Consider the following 20801-nt stretch of genomic DNA (forward strand, 5'->3'; position numbering starts at 1 on the left):
GCAATAGAAAATATTGGATGATAATTATTCCAATGACTGTTCCTATCAATACTGTATACAGCTTTGTGTTGTAATGAAATAAATAAAAACTCAGGTACTAATAGCAATTTATGAAAACATCTGTACGTTTAAAAATATATCATAACCAATTGATTCAAACATTAAAACATTAGAAAAACGCTATACAAATTAAGAACCCAATGATCCTTCTAATTTTTTCTTTCCAAAGGTTCAGTGATCACAAATTTGCAATTATCTAGAGCCTTCCCCCTTTCGTTCCAAGCATGATACAGATAGCAAGATACTGCAAAAGCTATTTGTTCTCTTGGGTCGCTCTTCAGTAGACTTGCAGCTTCCCAGTACTGTCTCACTCCGATGAGTTTGCATACCGCTATCAATGAAACCTTATGTGCAATTTTATATATGGAGCAGAAAAACAAGAAATGCTCCTCCGATTCGACAGTTTTTGGACAGCTAGAACAGAATTCAGAATTAGATGGTGCACTGGACCATTTCGAAGTGTGAACTCTCAAAGTAAGTAGACCACATCTAAATTGTACATATAATCGTTTAGACTGAAAGGGGTATATTCTATCCATGTAGGGCTCAAAATTTGGTACACACTTATGGTTCAGAAAATGGCCAGTTATACTGTTCTCCTGGTGTACTCTCCATATTTGCTTCAAGGTTTCCTCCCAATATAAATGCTTTACTTTCTGTGCGTCTCCTTTAGTGATCAGCTCTGGTGACAACCATAATTCGCCCATTCCTATTTTGGATGTTGTTTTTTTATTACCTTCAAGCAGGGAGTACTCTGGTCCTTGTCCTACCACCGCCCCTACTCACTCACTCTCTACTACTCTCTACTCACTCTACTACGCTCTACTGTTCTACTACTCTCTACTACTCACTCTCTACTATTCTACTACTCTCTACTACTCACTCTACTACTCACTCTCTACTACTCACTCTCTTCTACTCTCTACTACTCACTCTAGTACTCACTCTCTACTACTCTCTACTACTACTGAGGAGCGAAACATACAGGCGTATGGCTTCTTTGGGAGGTGAACGTTTTGACGCAGCCGTGATTGAACTATTTCATGTACACAAGAACGCTGGAGACCATTTGTTGGCAGTGTTGTGTAGCAGAGAAACCTATGAATAAGGGTGGTAAACTCAAAACGCATCAGATTACTGCAGACGCTGGATGTGCCTGACTCTTCCTGCTTTTTATGAATACGCCGATCAGTGAGCGCACCCAGCCTTGTGGGTAACTTGTGGAACTATATAAATTCGGCCGATCTGGCCGAGGGGTGCACCACCGCGAAGCAGGCGGCTCTGCTGCTGGAGTCATTTTCAGTGGAGCGGAACAAACAGGCGTAAGGCTTATTTGGGAGGTGTACGTTTTGGCGTATGTCATGTACACGAGAACTGCCTTCAGCCCACTGGGGATTTATTGTATGGACTTCCAGTCCCATAATGCTTATAGCTGTACTCACCCGAGCTGGATTGCATCGGAGCTTGATTGATTGACATAGAAATAAAAGGGAGAACGCTGGAAACCATTTGTTGGCAGTTTTGTGTAGCAGAGAAACCTATGAATAAGGGTGGTATACTCGAAACACGTCAGGTTACTGCAGGCGCTGGATGTGCCTGACTCTTCCTGCTTTTTATGAATATGTCGATCAGTGAGTGCGCCCTGCCTTGTGGGTATCTTGTGGAACTGTATATATATATATGTGTATATATATATGCATATATATGCATATGCATTTATATATATATATATGTATGTGTATATATATACACTAGCAACCCGCCCCAGCATTGCCTGGGGCAGAAGGGGGCTGGGGGCAGCATTTCCGAATAGCAGCAGCGTTGCCCGGGGCAGAAGGGGGCTGGGGGCAACATTTCAGGCTTGGGTGCACTCCTGCCCCAGCCCCCGCCCACCCCAACATTGCCCAGACCGCCTCCCGCCTGCCTCCCGCCTTCCGCCTCGCCTTACCCCGCCCGCCCCGACATTGCCCAGACCGCCTCCCGCCTCCCGTCTCCCGCCTCGACTTTGCCTTACCTTTGCTTTACCTGAGCCGCCGCTCTTCCCCTTGCTCCAGACTTCACCGCCACTCCTCGCTGCTCGTCACCGCTCCTCCCCGCCTGTCGTCATCCCGCACGTTGCAGACATCGCTAGGTCGCGGCCAGCGCTAGGTCGCGGCCGGCGCTACTTTTAGGGACTTATTTTTTTTAAAGTTTAATTTACGTTTTCTTTTTATGCAGCCTATGTCCATCTACACACCCTGAGGATTACAACAATGTATTGGGTGTGTGGATTGGCGCTGTGGTTCCCGAGTTTACCTTGCCAAAAGGTTTCTGTTCTCTCTTTATAATAGTAGTATAGATATATAAATATATATACATCTGTATATCTATATAAATACAAATATAAATGCATGCATACATATATGCATACATACATGTTATGTACATAAAAGTTTGAAAAACACTAATAAAAGCAAAGCTAAAAAGCCACCTAATTACAAACAGAATTGCTTTAACTTAAACGAGGGCGAGACCTGTTGCATTTTCAATGCTTGTTGTATATTGGTACAATAAAGGCTCCATGCCATGTGGGGGGAATTGGGTCGCCTTTTAAGATTCTATTAGATACTGCATTCCGATATGGGGACCAAATGTTCTTTTGAGATAGGAAAGCATCGCCTGGTATGCCATCCATTGTAGGCACCTTTTTCCTCTTCATCTGTTTTAGTGCCCGATCTATTTCAGCTAAAGTAAAATGAAAATGGGCTAATCTGGTGGCAGATTCCCTGTTCTCTTCGTGGGTTTTGAATCCCACACGCCCACATGTTCCTCCCTTACACAGGCTACTAAAATGAGCGACTCGTGTCAGGTTTTACTACGGGATCTAAATTATTGGCACTGCGGGAAGTAACAGCTATTAATTTCCAGAAGGTTTTTTGATACTCCATTTCTTGGGCACGAGCAATTGTCATCCATTGATCAGTTTCTCATTCCCCTCTAGCTCAGGATAGTGCGATTTTATATTGGTTCCTTGCCTTGGTGTTTTCTGGTCTTATGCCCTTTTTGATAGCTCTTAATAGATCAGATTTATCAAAGCGGCAGGTTTTGGTATACCAGGAGGGGGATTTTTTTGGGGGGAATAACCTCTCTTCTGTTCTCTCACCAAACATGGTCTTAATAGATCAATAAGTTCGCAATGTATGGAGACAAAGTTGACATTACAAATATTCATAGGGTCGACCTGAGAGAGTTTTTGCACAAATAGGTTAGATAAAAGTGTCATGTCTTTACTTTCATCGCCAAAGCTGCCCATTTTACATTTCTTAAGTTGTTAGTCTTAGCTATTGGAATAATAGTTATGACTGGTCCCTATTTTACTTCTCTGAATAGCACTATTGAAAAGGTTGCAATTAAAGCCTGGTGGTCACTATAAGGTCTTGGGACTACCTTCATATCGTATAGATCTGGCCATATAGCTTCGTCCACCAGTACATAATCAATTCTTGAGGTACTTAAGCCTCTTTTAAAAGTTGGACATGGACGGCAATCAGATTTCGTATTACGATTTACAATAAGTAGATCTGTGATTTGTGCTCCTACTTTTGATATCTTCTTATAATCGTATAGAGCAGTCTGAGGCATTTTTACAGCTGCTATATGATTGGTCTCAAATACATTACAACCTGCGATTGGTGGAATTCGAGTATTAGTGTACCCGCTACAATTTTTATAGCTTTCTAGTTAAACTGTCCCATCAAATCATCAATTTTGTTTACTGTAGGGGATAGGACATTTGGAGAGACTGATCTAATGTATATGTTCACCAGGGCTATATATTTTGGACCCTTTGGAGTATCAAGTTTAATTTCAAGGGTAAGTAAATCTCTTGAGTTGGATGGAACAGATCTCGCTTACGGGATCAGATCAAATCTTAACTATATCAGTAGTCTGCCAGATGGACGCCCTGCCGGAGAAGGGATTGTGTTTTCGCTAAAGGTCAGGAAACAAGGTCTAAATATTGGATTATGAGCCCATGTTTCCTGGAGAAGTATAATGTGGTGCATATTGATAAATGTGCCCCACTCCAAATCTAAGAGTTTGGACTTAATTTCTAAAACGTTCGAAGATAGCATGTTTAAACAATCACCCTTTGTCAAGGTTAAATTACACAAATTATGGCGGGTGAACTTCCCCTGTGGCATCAGATGTACTTCTATATTAAGAGGGTCTGGTCTCTTAGAGCTTGTGATGAGATCTACATCAGGAGGTAGATTTCTTTTTTTTTTTTTTAGATTTCAAAAACCTTTATTGTATAATAAAAGCACGGTACATCAATGCCATGAATTCAGGCAACTGTGTGTCAATTATTGTACAGATTATGTGCATATTCCCATGCTTAGTGTTATACATGAAGCAGTAACATTGTACAAAAAAGAATTGACATTAACTTCATTCTCCCCCATTAACAATTACCCCCACAGTTCAATACCATATGCAGTTCTGAAGAAAGTAGCACATCTAAAGTCCAATACAGTAAAATAAACACGACTATAGCTGTCAGGAGGTCGAGCTGGCAAGGCATACATCCTGAAGCTACAAGCTCTACATGAGGCAGGCATGCGAGTATACAGACCCACAATGCATATTCTGGGAGGCATCCACCCATCCGACTGTACTGTCAATAGGCCAGAAAAGGGGACCAGCTGGAAGGGAGGACCACCTCGCAAGTGCGTACCCCAGCTAGAAGATTAAGACACTTTGGCGCCATCTTTGGGTACGTGTCCCTGCCCGTCATCACCATCCCCCTGTTGACGAAGTAGGAAAGACGTGAAGGGAGCCCAGATGTCTTTAGGTTTTGATCGTAAAGGCAGTAATTCGGCGTAATCATGTAAGTGTTCCTGCCATGTGGACATTGTCCGGATCCAACATTTAAACTTTGGTGCTCGCTCCCGTCCCCACTGACTTGCCACCAAGCGTTTGGCCAATAAAAGGCCAAGCGCCAGGAATTTCCTATGTCCAGTAACCACCCGCTGCGTCAGACCAAGGAGAGCTATCGAAGGACAGGAGGCCATAGTGATGCCCAGCATTGTGGAGAGCCCTTCAAACACCTGTGTCCAATATGTGGCTACCTGGGGGCAGGACCAAGCTAGGTGAAGGAAGTCAGCACCAGCGGAACCACATCGCAGACAGCAATCAGAATTACGGAGGCGTTATTTGTGTAGACGAGTAGGGGTGTGGTGTAAGCGGTGTAAGAATTTATAGTGCAGGAGTCGTAGTCTATTGTTGCTGGTGATGGCTTTCGCTTGTGTACAGCTAATCTCCCATTGTTCATCTGTCAATGGTTCAGTGAGGTTTCTATCCCACTCAAGGCCGGCCCTCAAAGTGAGGGGGGGTGGCGCTTCCTGTACGTGTTTATAGAGCTGAGAAACGACATGACGTGGAGCATCTGCGTGTACTATGGCATGTAGTGGTGCAAAGGTGGCGGGTTCAGTGGGGAAATCAGGAGTGATGGTGCGGACGTTCTGTCGCAGATGGGTGTATAGAAAGGTTTCAATAATAGAGTGTGACTTATCCTTAAAAAACTGTTCCTTAGTCAGAAATGTACCATTCACCTAGAGATAGCCCCAGCTATTATAACCCAGGTCCCTGAGCATCTTGCGCCCTATCGTCTCGCATGTAACCTGAAGTCTGGGATCATTGTCCAGAGGCAATTTGGGTGAGTAGAGGAATGCACATTCCAGAATTTGTGCTATTCGATGCCACGCAGCCACAGTGCAGACAACCGTGGAAGGGTCGTGCTCTCTGGGTCCCACTTTAACATGGATATACCCGGTACTGACTGTAGGAGCAATGTGGCCATCCTCCACAGCGAGGTGTGCCATGTATGGGGGCGGGTGATACCAATATGCAGCGAAGTGTGCTTGCGCACAGTCATAGTATTTCTCGAAGTTGGGAACCTCAAACCCGCCTAGATGGAAGGGGAGCATGAGAGTATCAAGGCTGAGGCATGCTTGCTTCCCGCCCCATATTAGTCTCGTAAGTTGGGATTTCAGGGTACTGAAAAAAAACCTCCCTGGGTTATATGGGATGTTAACAAAGAGATATAGGAGCTTCGGCAGTAATACCATCTTGGCCAGAGCTATCCTCCCAGCCATTGATAGTGGGAGGTGAATCCATTTAGTGAAATTATCGGCAATTTTATCAATTACAGTGCCATAATTGGCCCGCATCATGGCATCCTTCCGTCTGGTGATGTGAATACCCAAATATTTCAGCTCGTCCTGTTCCCACATGAGAGGGTAGTCAAGTTGATGCGGATGAGTGTTGTCAGTTAAACAGAAAATGGCAGATTTGGCCCAATTGATCTGCACTCCAGCAATTCCCCCACATTTGGTGATTTTGCGTAGTACCAGGTTCAAATTTTCTTGGGGTTTCTTAATGTAAAGAGTCATGTTGTCCACGTAAAGGGACACGAGCAATTGACAGGCGGGGTAGATGAGGGCGCGGTGATTATGCTTTTGACGGAGTTTCGTGGCCAGGGGCTCGATCGCAATAGCAAATAGACTAGGCGTGGGCCTCTTTGAATAGTGAAAGGGGTGGACCTGGCACCATTAAGCAGCACAGTAGCGGTCGGGTGATGATATAATAATCGAACCCAGTCTATGAAGCTGAATGGAATTCCCATGTGCCGTAGTGTGCCCAGTAGGTAATCCCACTCTAGCGAATCAAACGCCTTGGTGGCATCTAAGAACACCGCCACGGCCTCGCATTTAGGATCTATGTCCTGAAGGACAGCGTTCAGAGTACGGAGATTGTGCAAAGTTGCCCGATTGGGGACAAAACCGGCTTGGTCTGGTAGAACCAAGCGCTCCATGAGGAGATTAAGGCGAGTCGTCAAAACTTTAGCCAAAATTTTAGTGTCGCAATTCAATAGCGATAAGGGTGATAGGAGTCACATTGCGTGGGGAGCTTGCCAGGTTTAAGTAGGGAGGCGATTAGTGCTTCGCGCATAGTGCGGGGGAGGCTGCCTTCTTCAAGTGCTGAGTAATATATTTGTTTCAGGATGGGGGCTAGGATGGGGTCAAAGAGTTTATAAAAATCAATAGGAAGGCCATCTGATCCTGGAGCTTTGCCGGACCGCATACCCATGATTGCCTCAGTTATCTCATCCAACTACAGCTCTAGATGGAGGAATTTCTGCTGGGTCTCCCCTAACCAGGCCAGTGCGACATCGTCATAGTAAGCTGAGAGGTCCAAAGGTTTCGTACTATGTGAGGAATATAGCGTACAATAATGTTCCTGAAATGAGCGGAGCTGATCAGGGAGATTCCGGTTTATGTTACCGTCAGTATCGTGTATTTCAGAGACATAGTTTTGGAATCTGGGGGGCTTGATCGAATTAGCCAATGCCTTACCGGGCCTGTCCCCCTCCCCGTAAATGCGAGCCATATGTGGTCGTCCCACAAATTTGCATTCCCTATCTGCAGCTTCAGTGTATTCCGTAGGTTTTTCACGCATTTGGGCTTGTAGTGCACCATCGTCGGGGTTTTGGGCGATATTGCGTTCTAACACGTGCAGGTCTGTTTCTAAAGAGCGCAGGTCAGTACGCAGAGATTTCAGAATGCCTCCGCCTTTGGAAATGCACCATCCCCTTACTGTCACTTTAAAGGTTTCCCAGACTGTCGTGACATTATCAACCGAGGACATGTTTTGTTCAAAGATTTCCCAAATGTCCTGTTCCAGTTCAGCCTTGAAGGCTGCATCTCTGAGGTGTGCCGGGTTGAGCCGCCAATTTGAGTAGGGCGAACATGCAAGAGGAACTCGGAGTTCCAGGAGAACCGGTGAATGGTCTGCATGGGTACGGGCTAAGTGTTGTGATCGTATAAGCCAGGGCTCCAGACCCGGCGATATGAATAAGTAGTCTAAGCGCGCCCAGGTGGAGTGTACAGAGGAACAATGGGTGCCTTCTTTAAGGGTGAGGTGGGCATGTCTCCAGGCATCAATCAAGCCATTTTCTTTAACTACCTCGTTAAGTGTTCTTTGCATGTTTGTGTAGTGTGAGGGGAGCGTTCTCGACCTGTCTAATGGGGGATGTAGTGCAGCGTTAAAGTCCCCCCCCCAGACGACGTGAGTAATGCCCAGCGTTAGGATCTTACCCCATAGTACAAGCATGGCAGAGGGGTCGTCCACATTAGGACCATAGTAATTTGCAAATAGGACGTCATGTGCATGCAGTCATCCCCACACCAAGCAGAATATGCCTTCAGTATCAAGGTCGGTACCTTTCGGTATGAATGCCACCCCACCTTTGATAAGTATAGTGACCCCTCTGGAGTAGTTAGAGTAGGAAGAGAAAGTGCAGCTCCCGGCCCATTTGGATGCGAATTGAGTAGACCCACGAGGGGCCAAATGTGTCTCTTGAAGGAGGGCGATTTGTATTGCATGTCTATCAAGGTATCCTAACACATGTCTGCACTTTCTGGGGTCGTTTAGGCCTCGTATGTTCCAGGTGACAAGTTTAATGTGTTGTTGTGTCCTATCCTTGCCAGGGGAGACCATAACTACACATGAGCATTCTCTCTAGTCGTGAGTAGTTGGAGTGTGCAATAAAAAATGGCAGTGGATTCCGTGCTTCAGAATCAGAGTGCGGCATAAAGACAGTAAATGTATTGGTAGGTAGTATGATGTTTTTCCTGTTGATTCCTCCCACCACCCACGCCGGCTTCCCCAACTTGCCGGGTAGTACCGTCCCTTCCGTAAAACTGTAACTCATCAGAATAACAGTAGATTCTCCAACTAGCTAGTAGTGGAGGAATAGCAGGGGTTCGCCCTGTCTCAGGGGAAGAGTCGCTAGGGGCAATCCACCCGCCCATACATCTCCCTACTTTCACCCACCGATCACTCAGCTCTCAGCTTAGATCTCGAGTATGGGACGGAGATGAAAGTCCGAGCAGTTTAGTGAGTGCAAAAAGAACAGTCAAACAATATAACATTCTTATACATGACCAAGCAGTGCAGAGTGTAGGATCAGCGTCTATGAGGCTAGAGACTCCACAGAGATCTGTTCAGGCGAGTGGGGTCTGTCTTGTTGAGAGAGAGGAGAAGGCGATCTGGAGCGACCACCTGGAGCCGCCGCATCAGAGTTCACCTGCCTGTGTCGCTTAAGGTAGTCCTCAGCCTGCTGTGGGGAGCCAAAGATGTGTTGCTTTCCATTATGGGTAATCTTGAGCTTGGCCGGATAGAGCATGGCGTATGGGATCTCCAAAGCCTGCAGCTTCTTCTTTATACCTGCGAATTTGCGGCGTGCGTCTTGTACCGAAGTTGTAAAGTCCGGGTAGAGGACAGCGATGTGTTTTCGTAAGGGACATGTTGTTTTTTCCTGGCCAGCCAAAGAACTGTGTCCCTGTCGCGGTAGTTGAGGAACCTGGCAATGATAGGTCTTGGTGGGGCGCCTGGGGGGCGTGGGGGGCGGGCCGCAAGGGAACGGTGCGCCCTCTCCACAGTAAGGTGTGCAGAGAAGGAGTGTCTGCCGAAAAGGTCAGCTATTAGTTTTTCTATGAAGTCCTCCATGCGCCCTGTATTGGTTGTCTCCGCAAGGCCTAAAATTTGCACTTTGTTTCTTCGCGACCTGGCTTCAAGGTCCTTGTTTTTATCTGCAATGATTTTAAGCAATTTGTCCATTTGGGTGATCTGGCGACCAGAACCAGTGGCAGTGTCCTCTAAGTCTGAAAGACGGCTCTACGCCTCCTTCAATCTAGTATCATGTTGGCCCAGTTTCGCCACAATGTTGTCCATTCATGAGTTAAGCGCATCAATTTTGGAGTCAACTGAGGTGAGGCTTTGTTTCATGCCAAGGAGGAGTGACTTCCAGTCCTCATCGGGTAGGGCCGCGGCTCCAGGGACGGTTTTCTCTGTTGGCTGGGTTTCGGAGTTCTTTCGGGCCTCGTAGGGCAGTTTGGATTGCCTGGCATCATTCCGCCCCATGGTGTGGTATCAGACCGGAGGGTGTCCGGAGCGCCGGGCAGCGTCCAAGGAAGTGCGAGCTCATGGTTGGAGGGAGGAGTTGCAAGGATGCTGATCAAGAGTGTGCTGGCATCAATGTCGGGGCTTTGAAGCACTGTAGGGCCTCATGGTGTGAGTTGTCCAATGCAAGGGGGTCAGGATCAATGGCACCCCTTGGGAAGGGAGGTAGTTGCCAAAACAGGCGGCCGGGTTTGGCGGGCTTTCAATAGAGCTGGTCGTAGATCGACGTATCTGGACGTAGATGTCCCGGGTAGGGGTAGCGGACAGTCAAGTGTAGCCTTCGGATCCAGAGTGAGGTGACAGGGTGTTGCAACCAAGAAGCCAGGCGGAGGGGGCTGAACACAGGGCCATGTGTATGGAGCACCCTAGAGGAAAGGGCCAAGGGGTGTTGTAGAGGTGGATGCCTATGGACTGATGGTATATCGGCGAGAGCACGGTCGGCATCAATCAGCAAATATCGCAGGAATTCTTCCTCCCGCAGGGGCAGCCAGAAAGGCGGCGTTGTGAGTCCCCCGGCCCTCCCCGACCCAGACAGAGGCAGCAATTTCAGTTTGTTGGGGGGAGGGGGGAGGAGGTGCAGTGATCGCATCCCCGGTGCCACAGACACGCGTGTGCCGCGTCCTCAAGGAGTCAGAGAGGTTTGCGGGCAGCGTGTGATGGAAGATGGGTGTAGGCCGCTGAGGATCCTGGGAAGAAGGCCCCGGTCTCGGCCTAAAGGCGTGTATCCGGCCTTGCGTAGGCCCCGGTGTATCAGGGAACCAGTGGTGAAGGAGCGCAGGGAGCCGGGAGTCGGGAAAATGCTGATAGTCTCCTCACCTCGGCTCCAGGCAGGCGGCAGTCGGGTCTGGGCGACGGTTCAAGCCTCTCGCTCCTCCCGTTGGGAACTCTCTGGCCAGGCAGGATCAAGGTAGGCCCCAAAGCAGCTGTGTTGATATCCGTAGTCAGGGAGGGTCGATGGCGCCTCGCTGTGCGTGGTGGGTGCTGGGTCTAGGCTGCCGAGTAAACGCGGATAGAGGGTCCAGGCCGCGTCTCTAAGATGCGTCATCAGCCTCGCGTAGGCCCGGGTGCGGCGTGGAGCAAGTGGTGAAGGAGCGCAGGGGATCGGGAGTCAGGAAAGCACCAGCAGCCCATGCACTTCGGCACCAGGCCAGCAGCTGCTGGTTTCGGGCGGCAGTTTGTGCGCTCCGCTCCTCCCGATGCAGACTCTCCGTCCATGCAGGATCCAGGTAGGCCCCAAAGCCACGGTGTAGATTTCCAGGTTCACCCAGGTCTGCAGGGACTGCAGAGAGGATGAGGTGTCTGCAGCTCGGTGATCACCTCCGTAAGATCAGCATGTAAGGTATCGGAGGAATCCTCTCGGCTACGCGATGCTAGCGGTGGTATTTACGGGCACTTATATGCAGTCAGGATGGTATGGAGGATCATGCAAAGCTCAGAAGGGCTAGAGCCTCACTGAAGCGTGGCCATCTTGGTCAAGCGCCACCTAGCGCCCCCATCAGGAGGTAGATTAAACAGTGTCCCTTCAGCTACAGAGAAATTATGTCTTTTTGATTTCATGGGGGACTCAAAGTTATCATCTCTAAGTCAATCAATATCTGATGTATTCATGAGGTGTAAGGGTTCTCTAGGGTTCGGATTCCCTATACCTATCAATAGATTTAGATTTCTTTCACTAGATGGATCTATTATAGGGCCCGGGGGATTTAGTTTTAGTCTTATTTGGACAATGTTATTTGGTCTATGACACAGTTCAAGTAAAATTAGACCTTCCGAAAGAGCCTTATCCCTATATGGTCCAACTGTGAGTTTTCAACATCAAACCATTTGACATTAAGTATATCCTCCCTTATTATTGATCTACATCCCCTTTTGTATCTCACGTGTTTCAGTAGAGACCCTCCGAATTTTGGGGACGTTGATCATAAAGATATCAAAGGGTTTATCATTGCTATTAGTGGGGTCCTACGTGCATCTGGTCATACGAGGGGGGACAATCTTGCCAGGGGGTAACATATGCCGACAAACTTTCCTCTCTGTTGGCCCACCAACTTTGATCTTTGATCACATGTTTGCCTTGTTCTCTATGTGGATTGTGATTTACTGTGTTTATCGAGTGACATATAGAAGATCCAGCATTTATATCTTCCCTTAGTTTATATGACCCTTTGACTAGAGCACTAAGAGTATCCAACCTATCATTTAATAGTTTAGCCATCCTTCCCTTGCTTATAATTTTGGCCCTTAGTTAGTTCAGTTGTGCATCTAAACCCACAGTGTTTTTGACTTAGTTTGTCTTTGTGATGACATTCCCCCTGGATGCACAGGAGCAGGTATTCTTCAGGTTTTCCAAGTTCTCTAGGTGATGTCACTGACCATGTCATGAGTGATGTAATATGTGACGTCATCAGCAGTGCATTGCAGGCGCGCAAGTTATAGTGAGTCCAACTAACTATAACGTGGGAATTTCAATGGTTTTATGTCAGTAAAATTTCCAGCTAACTATAATTGGTGTGAAACCTATGGTTTTTTCAGTGAATTTAATAGGTTTTTTAAATGCTAATTCCTAACTATAACTGGTGTGAAACCTCTGGTTTTTTCAGTGAATTTCATAGGTTTTTTAAATGCTAATTCCTAACTATAACTGGTGTGAAACCTATGGTTTTTTCAGTGAATTTCATTGGTTTTTTAAATGCTAATTCCTAACTATATATATAGGGCCTCAAACCTATGTTTTTTCAGTGAATTTCAAAGGTTTTTTGATAGCAAATTTCTATAGGTATGAAATGTAATATTTTTTATAATGAATCCTATATTGTATATTTATGTAATACTATTTTTTTTATGTATATTGTTCATGTTTTTTTTTTTGCCCTGGAGCGCTCCTGTACACGTCCCGGTGAGCGCACCGGTAAGCGCAGTCTTGCTGCGCGCCCCAGGGCGCATACTGGTGAGCGTCCCATTAGCGCTTTTGCCACGAACGAAAACATCATTGTGACGTATCGCGTAGCCGCGTCCGCGTGATATGCACGGCGTAAGCGAACCCGGAAGCACTCGAGCGCATACGATCGCGCTACGTAACCATCCGACGCGCTTACACAACTCGCCCCTGGGCGCGTAGCGTAAGCGCGTCAGGTCATGTGACCTAAAAATAACACTTTTTATTGGTTCAGGACAGTTTTGGTTTCCAAATGATGAAAGCCCCCACCTTTTTTCCTCATTCTCACTTTGCTCTTTGAGTGAGGAAGACCTGTTTTCATTCATTGAGAAATGGCTACAGTAGCAGCAGGAGCATCTGCACCACCACCACCACCACCACAAGGACCACCACAACACCACATTGGTGGTGAATAAGAGGAGGAGGAGGAGGAGGAGGAGGAGGAGGAGGAGGAGGAGGAGGAGAGGACGTTCCTTCCTGAAGACAATCCCCCTTACAAACCGAGAGAGCACATTGTGTGGGAGTTTTTTAAATTCCCAAGAGGCCAGAAGAAAGTCAATGCGGAAAAAGTGACTTGTTTGATCTGTGGCTGTGAAATTTCCAGGGGGAACCCTACAAAAAAATATTCTTTCGGTAATCACACCATGATTCGCCACATGCAACGCAAGCATCCTAACAACTATTCTGCGGCAGAGGTGAGAGAACTGTCCAGAAACCTTCCCCAATCTTCTTCCAGAACCTCAAAAAGCAAAGAACCCACTCCATCGGGTCCAGAGGCAAGGGAGATGGTCCCAAACATCCAAACCAAGTTTGCATGTTTTAAAATTGTTTGTATCTATTGTGGGACTACAATTACATATGGCGAAAAAAGTATAAACCTAATCAACCGTGCAGGAGATAACCATATATGCAGTAAAAAACCTTAATTTTTTTCCTGATTTTTTTTGCTCCAGTTGAGTCGTTTACTATTCCCTGTTTTTTGTTTCTCCCCATAAAAATAACAAAAAATATATAACATTGTTCATAAAAGCCAAAAAAGTACAAAATGTTAAAATAAACAATAAAAAAAATATAAAACAACAAAAAGAAGAAAAAAACAGTTCTTTTTAGAACTACCTCCAATTTATAAAAAAAGGCTAATTTTTTTAAAACTCTAATTCTTTTTTCCCCATGGTACGCTCCCCGGTACGCTCCCCAGTGCGCGTACCGAGCGCTCCCCCCGCGCAAATCGAAATTTTTTAACACATTTTTTTGCCCCGCGAGGCCCTTTTATGGCCCCCACATTAAACCTAGGGGGTCAGGGGGGTCTACTCTGCCCCCTTTTGGTCATTTCCCCCTTTGTTTTCTCCACCTCTTGTGTCTCGATCCTACCGAGACACAAGATGGCGGCTGCTCCGGACTGTTTGGAGTGTTGACAGACACCCGAGAGCCAATCAGCTTTCCGCGCGCGAACTCGCGTAGCGCGCTGGTATGCGTCCGTTGCGCATACCGGGCGCGCTTATAGATATATATATTTTTTTTAACCTAAATTACTCAAAATCCACTGGAGCACATATCTTGAGACATAGCAAAGGCACATCGGCCTACCAGTCCCTACAATTTTGCCAAGTTTGGTGGAAATCCATTCAGCCGTTCGGGCTAAAAGTGAGTTTGACCGCCCTATGGAAATTAACATGGGGAAAACAAGTTTTGGGACCCCCCCCCTTTTATCTCGGCCCCTGCTTGACGAATCCCCCCCAAACTTTCAGGGAAGGAGCGGAGCGCTGCGAGGCAAATTTGAGGAAAATTTCAGGAAGATTCCTCAACCGGCGCAAAAGTTATTCCCAATAGAATGTTGGGAATTCCCTATACAAAATAATCCTAACTATAACAACCTACTGGCGACCGCCAGTAGGTAATATATATATATATATATATATATATATATATATATATATATATATATATATATATATATATATATATATATATATATATTTACCAAAATTCAAACTTCACCATTGAATTAAAGTTTTGATAAATATTAAAAACAGGGGTAGAATCATATATGCAACTTAGCACAAAACTTAGCTGAAATATTATTTCAGTTGCACATTCGTTTTCCTAATAGCTTCAACTACAACTCTGTACGGTGACAATAGCTTTTAGGGATTAGTCACTGAAGGAACATGCCACAAAATTCTTGTAGTACCACTTTTAAATACTAGACATCATACCTTGTGGGCTACAAGGCGTCCTCAGTGATGATGTATTTCATAATTTAAAGTATTTTTTTCTTGTCAAAAAAGGTTATTTTGACACGTTGACCTGCAGGTTTTGATGCTGCAGTGGGCAGGCTTCATAGGTGTCCCTGAAACCATGTTTTCTTTGTCAGCGTAGTGGATGGTACAACATGTGCTGCAATCAACAGGTAACCTTTAACTCTCTCTGCCACTGGTGTATTTTCTCTTACCCTATACCATTACCTTATTGGAAAATTAAATATGCCAATCTCGATTTATCCAATTGTGTCACAATTTAAAGGTCAGAGCACATAGATCCATTCACCAAGGTGCCCCTGAACAAGATGACGGCACTCCACGAGGATGGTTACAAACCTTTATTTGCTCAAAACCACACTAACAACCCTAACTGGTGTAAGTTACTGATGCGTTTCATTGCACCATGCAACTTAATCATATAAAAAGAGGCAGCATGCAAGAAACAGTGAGTACTTCAAACTGCTTATCGTCTGACTTTTTCCCACAATGCCTCAGCTTTCCAGTAAGCTGCATGCTGGGGTTTGAAGTCACAATTCTTCCCTTCCGCTTGAAAATTAATTCAGGTCTGCGAGGCTGTTAACGCTGCATCCTGCCAGCACGATGAAGTGCCATACAGAACCACAAGAACAGCCCTGAAGCCCATTGAAGGGCTACGCACACCAAAACTAATAATGGGGATAAAAACATTGTGGCAAGACTTACGGACCCTATGGGAAGGGAAGAATTGTGACTTCAAACCCCAGCTTGCAGCTTACTGGAAAGCTGAGGCATTGTGGGAAAAAGCGAGACAATGAGCAGTTTGAAGGACTCACCGTTTCTTGCATGCTGCCCCTTTTCCTATGTTTAATTTGCATGGTACAACGAAACGCGTCAGGAACTTACACCAGTTGGGGCTGTTAGTGTGGTTTTGATAAAATAAAGGTTTGTAACCGTCCTCGTGGAGTGGCGTCCTCCTGGTTCGGGGCACCTTGGTGAATGGATATATATTTACATATATATAAATATATATATATATATTTTCGCTGAAAAACCACAGGTTTCGGGGACGTTATAGTTAGTTGGACATTTCACTCGTACAAAACCAGAGAAATTTGGCCATTATAGTTAGTAGAGCTAACTGTAACAAGCTCCCCCACAATTCACTGCTGATGACGTCACATATTACATCACTCATGACATGGTCAGTAACATCACTGATGACATCTCAAATGACATCACTGCTGATATCATCCAGTGACAGAGTGTTTCTAAAAAGTTCAAGAATTATATATATATATTTATTTATTTATTTTTCAATAAAAAAACATAGTTTTCAGGCACATTATAGTTAGAAATTGGCATTTAAAAAACCTTAGAAATTCACTGAAAACCCATAGGTTTCAGGGGTGTTCTAGTTAGCTAGGCATTTCACTCGTACAAAACCATAGAAATTCCTCTGTTATAGTTAGTTCTGCTAACTATAACTCACACCCCTGCAATGCACTGCTGATGACATCTCATATTACATCAGTCATGACATGGTCAGTGACATTACTGATGACATCTCAAATGGCATCACTGATGACATTACTGATGACATCATCCAGTGACTGTGTGTTTCTGTAAAGTTTAAATATGTTTAATATATATAGGAAAAGGCATATTGAAGAATGAGTGGGAGTTTGTCTGAATGGATGATTTAGTAGGTGAGTGATTGACTCTATAAGTGAGTGATTAAACGTATCTTACTGAATGCATGGGTTAGTGACTAAACTATGTAAATGTCTGTATGCGTGTCTGTTGTTGTGTAAGCAGCTGCATGGGTTTGTGAATAGCTACATGAGTGTCTATAAGAGTTATTGATTGGTTGTCTGAGTATCTGTATGGGTGCCTTAGTGTTTGTGTGGGTTGGGTGTGTTTGACTCTGTGCATAGATGTGTAAGTGGGTGATTCACTGTGTGCATGGTTTCAAGAATGCATCTGTGATGGACTGTATGGGTGGGTGAGTGTGTGTTTGGGTGTGTTAGTGAGTGAATGTATATCTCAGTGGTACATGTGTGAGTAACTACATATGTGAAAGGCAGTATATATGCGTGTTGGAGTATTTAAATGGCTATAAGTGAGAGTGTGTGATTCTGAGAGTGGCTGTATTGATTAGTGTGTGCTTGTGTCAGTGACTGTATAAGAATGTAACAATGTGCTGGTATTGGTATGAGTAAGTGAGCTGGTGTGTTTATAACTGTATAGGTGAGTAAATGGGAGTGTGAGTAATTATTTGCCTGACTGACTAGGTGTGTGAGTACCTCTATGGATGAGTGGTGGTGTGTGAGTGTCTATATAGGTGTATTAGTACGTATGATAGTCCTGTACTGAGGGACTATAATTATGAGTGACTGTACGGGTGAGTGAGTGGATGTGTGTGTAAATCAGAATCAGTGAGTGTATATGTAGTTATTGCTGTTTGAGTGTCTATGGTTTTGAGAATGGTAGTCTGTAATTTAGACTGGGTGTTTCAAAGGTTATATTAGGGTGTGAGAAGATGCATCAATTTATCACATGGATGATGCCATCAGTGATGTCATTTGAGATGTCATCAGTGATGTCACTGACCATGTCATGAGTGATGTAATATGTGAAATCATCAGTAGTGGATTGCGGGGCGTGAGTTATAGTTAGCAGAACTAACTATGACAGAGGAATTTCTATGATTTTGTACGAGTGAAATGTCCAGCTAATTATAACTCCCCTGAAACCTATGGTTTTTTCAGTGAATTTCTAAGATTTTTTAAATGCTAATTTCTAACTATACGTGCCTGAAACCTATGTTTTTTGCAGTGAATTTCAAAGGTTTTTTAAATGTTAATTTCTAACTGTAACGTGCCTGAAACCTATGGTTTTTAAAATGAATTTAAAGCTAGTTTCTAAATATGCCTACAGAGGTAAGACATAATGTGAGGAAAGAAGAAACAATGCACAGAAAGAAGTTAAAGAAATGCAGAAAGAAGCAACAGAAGTCCACAAAGACGATGAAATGTGCAAGAAGAAGCAAGACATGTGCAGAAAGAACCAACAGATGAGCAGAAAGAGGCCTTGTTGCAAAATCATCTTGTCCCCAAAACTTTTTCAGACGGGTACTGAGGGTAACTGACTGACTAAAAAGGCCTAGAGCCAGTGCTATGCTAAAAGACACTTAGAATACAGTGAAAACACCTACATACACTAGGGAACACTATGCGTTGGGGTACCCCTGTGATTAGCATGACCTCCTCTGTAAGGCCCTAGTACATAACAGGGCAGGGGGATTAAAACTACCTCTTAAAACGTGCCACGGGGTGCGTTTGCACAGTGGTGAAGGGAGAGGGGCCTGAGGTGACATGTGTGCAAACACGCCCTGTGGCCGTTTCAAGTTGGGAGATTAAGTCCCCTTGAATCCTGAGGGTCCCTGGGGTCCAACTAGCCCACTAGCAACCTCCAGTAAGCACTAGAGAGCTGCGTTGCAGAGAGGTGTAAAAAGGGGCGTGGCCTGGACATCTCTCTGCAACGCAGGCCTGTGCCGCTTACTGGAGGTACCTGGTGGCCTAGTTGGCCCCCAGGGGCCCTCAGGATTGAAGGGGATTTAATTCCCCAACATAAAATGCGCAAAAGGGCGTGTTTGCACATGTCACTTCAGGCCCCACCCCCTCCCTTTACCACTGTGCAAATGCACCCGTGGCACATTTTAAGTTGGGGCATTAAGTCCTCTTGAATCCTAAGAGTCCCTGGGGTCCATCTAGCCCACCGTGTACCTCTAGTAAGCATCACAAATCTGCATTGCAGAGAGGTGGTCCGAGGCCATGCCCCATTTTACACTTCTCTGCAAATCTCCCCCCAACTTAAAACACTGTGGCGATAATTTAAGTTGGGGATTAAGTCCCCTTGAATCCTGAGGGTCCCTGGGGTCCAACTAGCCCACCAGGTACCTCCAGTAGGTGCCAAAGAGCTACGTTGCAGAGAGGTGTCAAAAGGGGCATGGCCTCTGAACATCTCTCTGCAACTCAGCTCCCTGGCGCATACTGGAGGTACCTGGTGGGCTAGTTGGCCCCCAGTGCCCCTCAGTATTCAACGGGAATTAATTCCCCAACTTCAAACACACCAGTCTTGCAGGGAGGGGTCATGGCCTAGCCGCGATGCCGACTTTTTTTTTGTTTTAAGAAGGGGGGCTGTTTGGACCCATTCTCTTGCCTTTTTTTGTGCCATGGGGACCCTATCCCTCAGGGCCTGGCCCCCTTTTTTTAAAAAAAAATGTAAATGGGAGGGGGCCCGCGTGGGCCACCCTCCCATGGCCAATTCCGGTCCCGGGGACCCCATCCCCCGGGGCATGACCACACATTGATTTTTTTTATAGGAAAGGGGGCTGCATGACCCCCCCTTCCTAAGGCCTCTATTGGCCCCGGGGACCCCATCCCCTGGGCCCCTCCTTCATTAAATAAATTATTTGTGTTGGAGGGGGCCCCCTGCCAGGCCCCGGGCTCAGGGGCCCGTGACGGACCAAATTTGGACCAGATTGGCATAGTTAGTGCCCCGGGGAGGTGGCGGTCCACAGGGCGTGGGGGGGGGGGGGTTGAGCCCCCCCACACATTTTGTTTATTTTTTTAAAAACAAGCCCGGGGGTCGCGGTCCCCAGGGTTGTGGGGGGCCATGTGCCCCCTGCAAATATTTTAGAAAAGACCCGGTGGTGGCGGTCCCCGGGGCTTGGGGGGGCCTTTGAACCCCCCACCCAATTAAAACACAAGGCCCGGCGAGTGGCAGTCCCTGGGGCTGCGGAGGCCGTGAGCCCCCCACAAAAATGTATGAAAAGCCCCAGGGGTGGTGGTTCCCGGGGCTGGGGGGCCCCTTTTGGGCCCCCAATTACAATATAAACATTGCGCACAGGACGTGGCCCACGCGAGGGCTAAATAATAACGAATGGGAATTAATTCCCAAACTCTAAACTCCCAGGGGGCGCGTTTGCTGAGTGTTGCAGGGAGGGGGCGTGGCCTAGCTGCAATGCCAACTTTTTTTCTTTTTTTTTTTAAGGAGGGGGGCTGTGTGGCCCCCCTTCTCTTGCCTTTTTTGTGCTCTGGGGAACCTATCCACCAGGGCCTGGCCCCCTCGTTTAATAAAAAAAGGTAAATGTGAGGGGGGCTGCATGGGCCCCTCTTCTGTGGCCAATTCCGGCCCCGGGGACCCCATCCCCCGGGGCATGGCCATACATATTGATTTTTTTATAGGAAGGGGGGGCTGCATGGCCCCCCTCCTAAGGCGTTTAAAGGCCCCAGGCCCCCATCCCCTGGGGCCCGCATTTATTAAATAAATAATTTGTGTTGGAGGGGGGCCCCCCTCCTGGGCCACTTCTGGCCCCGGGGACCCCATCCTAGCCATCTTTTTCAATTTTTATTTGTGAGGGGGGCTGGGTGGCCCCCCCTCCACAGGGCACATATGGCTCTGGTGACCCCATCCCCTGGGTCCTCGTCTCTCCTTTTTCTTTTTCCTTTTTAATATACAGGGGAGGAGGGCAGTTTGGCCCCTCCCAGGCCAATTCTAGC

General features: G+C 46.2%; 1 protein-coding gene across 1 annotated transcript in view; it reads right to left on the bottom strand.

The window, feature by feature from the left end:
- Positions 1 to 20801, bottom strand: part of LOC147731014 (uncharacterized) — a 206060-nt gene that overhangs the window by 115823 nt on the left and 69436 nt on the right. The window lies entirely within an intron of this gene.

The sequence above is a fragment of the Lissotriton vulgaris genome, chromosome 2_1, assembly GCF_964263255.1.
Source record: "Lissotriton vulgaris chromosome 2_1, aLisVul1.2, whole genome shotgun sequence".
Lineage (NCBI taxonomy): Eukaryota > Metazoa > Chordata > Amphibia > Caudata > Salamandridae > Lissotriton > Lissotriton vulgaris.